This window comes from Lynx rufus, unplaced genomic scaffold (genome assembly GCF_022079265.1).
Source record: "Lynx rufus isolate CCGP_SWC_20201006 ecotype Redwood Valley unplaced genomic scaffold, mLynRuf1.p SCAF_35, whole genome shotgun sequence".
In the NCBI taxonomy this organism is placed as follows: domain Eukaryota; kingdom Metazoa; phylum Chordata; class Mammalia; order Carnivora; family Felidae; genus Lynx; species Lynx rufus.
The window spans coordinates 4,074,831-4,082,223 of NW_025814851.1; the positions used below are offsets into that span (position 1 = coordinate 4,074,831).

The 7,393-nt window shown below is 38.4% G+C and overlaps 1 pseudogene; it reads right to left on the reverse strand.

Annotated features, from left to right (window-relative positions):
- Positions 1-3,277: 3,277 nt before the first annotated feature.
- On the reverse strand, positions 3,278-3,857 carry LOC124522310 (AP-3 complex subunit sigma-1-like; annotated as a pseudogene).
- Positions 3,858-7,393: the final 3,536 nt, after the last annotated feature.

A 7,393-nucleotide genomic window follows, 5' to 3' on the forward strand; every position in this document is an offset into this window, starting at 1 on the left:
CTGACAGCTCAGAGCCTGGAGTCTGCTTTGAATTCTGTGTCTCCCTCTCTCTCTGGCCCTCCCTCACTCGCGCTCTGTCTCTCTAATCTCTCAAAAATAAATAAACATTAAAAAAATTAACAAAAAGAAAAGTCGCTCAACAACACCCATCATCAGGGAAATGCAAATCAAAACCATGATGAGATACCACCTCACACCTGTCAGAATGGCTAAAATTAACAACACAGGAAACAACAGTTTTTGGCAAGGATGGGGAGAAAGGGGAACCCTCTTACACTATTGAAAGGAATGCAAACTGGTAGAATCACTGTGGAAAACAGTATGAAGATCCTTCAAAAAGTTAAAAAAAGAACTACACTGTGGCCCAGCAGTTGCACTACCAAGTATTTACCCAAGGGATACAAAAATACTGATTTGAGTGTGGCACACGCACCCCAATGTTTATAGAAGTATTATTAACAATAGCCAAATTATGGAAATAGCCCAAATGTTCAACAGCTGATGAATGGATAACGAGTTTGAGGTATATATTTACAATGGAGTATTGTTCAGCCACGACAAAGAATGAAATCTTGCCATTTACAATGACGTGGATGGAGCTGGAGTGTATTATGCTAAGCGAAATAAGTCAGAGAAAGACAAATACCATATGATTTCACTCATAGGTGGAATTTAAGAAACAAAAGAGATGAACATCAAGGAAGGGAAAAAGGCAAACCATAAGAGATTCTTTTACTATAGAGAACAAACTGAGGATTGCTGAATGGCTCGTGGGCATGGGATCGGCTGAAAGGGTAATGGGTATTAAGGAAGGAAATTCTTGTGTTGGGCACTGGTGTTATATGTAAGTGATGAAGGACTAAATTCTACTCCTGAAACCAATTTTTCACCATATATTAACCAACTACAATGTCAATGAAAACTTGAACCAACCAAACAAACAAACATAAAAATAAAATGTCCTTAGAAGATCAGAGCCTGACACAGGGCTCAAACTCACAAGCCGTGAGATCATGACCTGAGCTGAAGTCAGATGCTTAACCGACCGAGCCACCCAGGCACCCCAAAATGTCCTTTTGTATATTACCTATTGAGACTTAATTGCAGAACATTGACCATTAAGGGTCACGGGAATAAATAGCTCACAGCACACTAATTCATCTGCCAGTGTTCATCTTACTAGCTCACACAAACTATACCATGTATCCTATAGTACCATGTAGGATACCATACCATGTATCCTTCATGCAGCATATGTGCTAGGCTAAATAATGGCCTTCAAAGATATCTGGACCCTTATCACTGAGACTTGTGAATGCTACTTTACATGAGAAAAGGTACTATACATAATTTATTGTCTTAAGAAGATTATACTGGATTATCCATGCAGATCCTAAATATGATCACAAGTGTCCTTATAAGAGGGAGGCAGAAGATATGACTGCAGAGGCACAAGGCAACGTGATGATGAAGCAAGGTGCTACACTGCTGGTTTTGGAGGTGGAGGAAGGGACCAGAAGTCAAGTAATACAAGAAATGCAGTTCTAGAAGCTGGAAAAGTCAAGGAAAATCGTTCTACCCAGTGTCAGAGTGAAACTGTTGGATTTATTTTGGCCCAGTGAAATTGATTTTGGACGTCTGAATTACAGAGCTGTAAAAGAATAAATCTATGTTTTTTTTAAGCCACCAAATATGTGTTCATTTGTTATAGCAGCGATAGGAAACTAATGGAATGTATTTCCCAATTTTCCCATAGTTCCAGCTGGTTTCTTTTGAAGGTTCCAGAATTTGTTGTTGCATTTCGTAGAGGGAGTATACTATAATGGTTAAGAATATCTATCCTAGAGGGGCGCCTGGGGGGCTCAGTCGGTTGAGCATCTGACTTCAGCTCAGGTCATGATCTCACGGCTCATGAGTTTGAGCCCCACGTCGGGCTCTATGCGGGCAGCTCGGAGCCTGGAGCCTGCTTCGGATTCTGTGTCTCCCTCTCTTTGCCCCTCCCCCGCTCATGCTCTGTCTCTCTCACTCTCAAAAATGAATAAATGTTAAAAAAATAATAAAAAAAAAAGAATATCTATCCTAGAGCCAGATTGTATGGATTCATATCTGGGTGTCACTGCTTGGAGTACACCTCAGTTTCCTTATTTGTATAAGCACATGTGGTTCCTTCGAGAATTAAATCAATTAATACATGTAAATCAATTAAAACAGTTACTGACCCTGAAGTATTCATGACACTTTAGAGGGGCCTGAAAGCCTTATATTTGCTTCTACCAACGCAGCTAAAACAAATAATAATTTTCAATAGTATACTGATTGTGGAGGCTCCCCTAGCCACAGAAGAGGTTTTGCCAACAGTTAAGAAATCCAACTCCTTCCCTTCCTGAAAATTTTGACCAACCACACAGACATTGAAATCGACCATATTAGGAAGGACAAACTAGCCTTCACTTTTCCACTCATGGAGAGAGCTCTATTTCCCCTTTTGTAAAGTGAGGGCATAATCTTGCATATTTTGCATTTACTTATCTTTATTCTTCCTTTCCCAACTTATTCCAAATATCCAAATCAAATCTTTCTATGTGTGTAATTTATGTGTATTATATTAGCCAAATTTATAATAGCAAAAATATTTTCTAGTTATGTATTAGATAGAGTTAATAATTACAATACTTTTGGATATGGGGGCCCTAATGGGAGGGCACAACATTGAGATTCTGATAATCCACCATAAATCTCCATTCATTTTGTAAATTTAAGGGCAGGCAAAACTTTGTTGTGTCTTTGTATGTTTAGAAGTCCAGTTACATGGAGTTTATTTAAACTAAGTGCAAAAGGTCATAATGTTTTCATGCAATACATATTTGGTTCTTTAAAAACAACTGTGACAAATAACAGAAAGAATTCCAGAATGCTACACTTGTGATCTATACAAAACACCAACATTTTGGACTGTACATAATTAAAGAAATGTCTCAAACACATTGCAATACTGTACTGCATGTACTATATAGTACATAGAAGCATGCCTTAGGTGGGCATAGGAGTGCAGTTTAAAAAAGGAAAAGAAATATCACATTGTAGCTACTCAATTTCTTCAAAATCACTGATCAGGAAAAGCAACATTGAACTTCCACAAGGTCTATACAGTACCCAGACTTAAATCAAGACTCTCTTCCTCTATTTTTGGTAAACAACTGCATGGTAAACTTAGATGACTTTTCTCCCTGGATTTTACCTGGTAGTGGCCTTTTATTTTATTTTATTTTATTTATTTTTATTTAAAAAAGGGCAGGTTTGGCACTTTTATAATGATGTCATCAATGTTAATATCTCTTGGGGTCTCGGGAAGATTCATATTCTTCACAGCTAATACAGTACAGGCTGGAGCTCCCACTAAGCCAGCCACAGATTTCTCCAGTTTATTTTGTGCATCAATCTGTGTAACAGTCTCATTCATGTCGGTCTCCAATACCCCTCCCCCATCACCCTTTCTGCAGGAATATTGTGAACCTTGTCTACGTGAAACTTAAATCCAGCTCACAGAAATTTTCAAAACATTTGTCTAATGTTTCCATAAAGAGTTGAATTAGATCTAAAATGACAAGTTCACCTTCTGAAAAATCCACACAGAAGACAACATATAATGTTGCATAATAGCTATAAATCAGTTTGTTGTCAGATCCTCCAATTAACAATTCTCTTTCTAGGAAATTACAAACATTTTCATTGCTCTTAGATACCAAATGGAATGTGTCCCTGATGATTTGCTCCTGTGTATCTTCACCGTAGGGCTGGTAGAACTTGGTAAGCCACTGCTTCCCATAGTTATTGAAGCTGAGGATCACCTTGATCATGGCTGAGCTGGACGACTTGGTGGGTGCTGGGGCCAGGGCAGGGGTGGGTACACAAGCCTTGCTTCAGGATCTTGACGGTAATCCTTCCAAAATTTGGTTGTTAAATGGAGAAGTCATGGGAATAGCAGCCCCTTTCTCTGAATAGGCTTTATATAATGAGTTTCAATCATTTAAGACTCCATTTAATATACGATGGAACATATTATTTATGTTAACTGGAGGAAGGTGTCCATGAAGTCCCATTTTGCCAAGACAATTTGTAAGTAACAAAGACTCAATTTAATATTATTACTCACCGAGGCGGGGTATCCATGACAACTATGGGATATTTTAGAGCAATGAGTACTATGGCAATGGGGAATTTACACAAGTCTATAGCTACTGTGGTTAAAATGTGGCATACCTGTATGTCCTCTGTTATATGTTCAGGAATTTCCCAAAGATTACAGGGACTATTTTGTTTATCTTTAGCTGGATCTTGAGGTGTAACTGTCATCTGAGCCTCAGTATTAATCAGTAATCAGCCATCAGTATTAATTTATATCATAAAGATTTGCCATTTGATGCATTTTCAACAATATTTATGGTTAATTTATTTTTTTTAATTTTTTTAAAGGTTTATTTTATTTTTGAGACAGAGAGAGACGGAGCATGAACGGGGGAGGGTCAGAGAGAGAGGGAGACAGAATCGGAAGCAGGCTCCAGGCTCTGAGCTGTCAGCACGGAGCCCCACGCGGGGCTGGAACTCACGGACCGCGAGATCATGACCTGAGCCGAAGTTGGCTGCTTAACCAACTGAGCCGCCCAGGCGCCCCTATTTATGGTTAATTTAGAACCTATATTGTTCAAAGTGTATTTGTAGATTAGAAACTATATTGTACAGTATTTGAATTGGTGAAAAAGGCAACATCTCTTTATCTTTTCTCAGCTTTATTGAGGTATAATTGGTATATAAAAAAAACATGCATATTTAATGTATACAATTTCATTAGTTTGGACATCTGCATATACTGGTGATACCATCACCACAATCAAGGCAATAAGTATTCTATCATTTCCAAAAGTTTCCTTGTGTCGCTTTGCTTCCTCCCCCCTCACACCCTGTAAGGAAACTTAACATGAGGTCTACTCTCTTAAGGAATTTTAAGTGTTTAATACCATATTATTATCTATAGGCGCTGTGTTGAACAGATCTCTACAGCTTATTCATCTTGTATAACTAACTATTCACATTGAATAACAACTCCCCATTTTCCCATCACCCATTCTCTGACAACCACCTATCTATTTTCTGCTTCCGTAAGTTTAACTTAAGGAAGGTACCACATTTAAGTCAAATCATGTAGTGTTTGCCCTTCTGTGACTGAATTGCTTTACTTTGCATAATGTCTCCCAGGTCCATCTGCGCTGTTGCAAATAGTAGGATTTCCTTTTTCTTTACACCTGATTATATGTATACATAAATCTATATAATCTTCATCCATTAATATGTCATAGACATTTGGGCTGTTCCCATAGCATCACTAATCATTGGGGAAGTGCAAATCAAATCCACCATGATATATCATCTCAGACCTGTTAAGATTGCTGTCATCAAAAGACAAGAGGTAAGTATTGGCAAGGTTGTGGAGAAAAGGGAACATCTGCTCACTGTTTGTGTGAAGGTAAATTGGTACAGCCACTATGGAAAACAGTATGGAGGGTCCTTAAAAAAATAAAATAAAATAAAAATAGAAAAACCATATAATGAATCATTTCCAATTCTGAATATTCATCCAAAAGAATTAAAATCAGAACCTTAAATAGATCTGTGAATCATCATATTTATTGCATTAGTTATAATATTTATTTTACCTTTTCAGCATAAAGAGTCTTCTAGTAATTTTAAGATTTTCAGTTGGTTCAATTGTAGACTCTTTCTCATTGAGTTTCATACTTGGTCATTCCTCACTTGTATGCAGGTTCCTTCCTTCTTTCCAACTTTTCTGTTTCTTTTTTTTCTTTTATTTTCTCCAATATTCTTATATAAACACAACCAATAGTATATGTATATATATATAGAAAAAGTTTTATTGTAATGTATTGGCTCACATGATTATAAAGAGTGGCAAGTCCAAATATGTAGTGTGGGCCTGCAGCCATCACGCTCAGGAAGTCCACTGTTGCATTGCAATATGTAGACTTACACACAGAGATCCTGCAGAGCTGATAGTTCAGTTCCAGTCCAAAGACCAGCAGGGAACCAGGAGAGCTGATGGTGCAGATGAGGTCTGAAGGTAGTCTGCTGGAGAATTCCCTCTTGCTTGGGAAGTATGTTTTATTGTTGTAGTTTTATTCAGGCCTTCAACTGATTGAATTCAGCCCACCCACATGATGGAGGATAACATGCTTACTCAAAGTTCACCAACCTAAATGTTAATCTCATCCCCCCACCCCCCAAAAAAAAACACTCCAAGTTGACACATAAAATTCATCACTTTCTCTCCACCTCCTTTTTCTTAGGTGGTTACTGGATATAGTTTGGAGGTATGTCTTTTCTACCCTGTTCATATTTATAAGTTTCTTTATCCAAAGAGTAACTCCTTGGCTATGCCACATATATGCCATGGATGGTTTTCCATATAATGCTGAAGATCAGGATGTTTGCTGTGTAAGAGATATAGGCAACAGCAGCAAAAGTATTCTGTAAAATTCTAGTGAGCCATATTATTTTAGGAGTGTGGCTTCCTAAATTCCAATCACCAAGTGATGACCTTTCAAATAGTGATTTGTCTTCCTACACATGCATGACTACCTGATGGGTCAGTATTTCATACCATGTATTGTCTTTCCACTGAAGCTCTATAGCATGGCAACCAATGGTTGGTTGAGGCACACAACCACTCACAGGATAAGAATCTTTCCTCTGATTCTACTGTAAGTTATAGCTTATGCTGTAAGTGAGAATAAAAGTTTCTCCCAAGATACTGATAGGTATGAGAAAAGACATATGGCTCTTATAGTCATATAAGGAGTGCCCTGGGGTGCCTGGGTGGCTCAGTTGGTTAAGCATATCACTTCGGCACAGGTCATGATCTTGCAGTTTGTGGGTTTGAGCCCTGCATCGGGCTCTGTGCTGATGGCTCAGAGCCTGGAGCCTGCTTCAGATTCTGTCTCTCTTGATCTCTGCCTCACCCCGATTCACGCTCTGTCTCTGTCTCTGTCTCTCTCTCTCAAAAATAAATAACTTCAAAAAAAAATTTAAAAAAGGAGGGCCCTAACCCCATGCTCCTGTCCCTAAGTGCAAAGTAGGTATCAAAACTTCTTACTTAGGTCGGTAAAACCTATAACAGAGACTCAGAAGAACTAAGAAAATTTAGCACAAAGCATTACATCTAAAAACACAAATGAGCTCTTCCGGGTCACTGCGAAAATGAAAAGTCCAAATTTCAGATTAAAAATTAGGAGATTCAGTGCTGTGCCTATGTGGATCCATCCCTCCAACGGATCTGCCTCCCTCCTGTTGCTAAAGGGCCCCTCTCCCAGGGGACCACTGA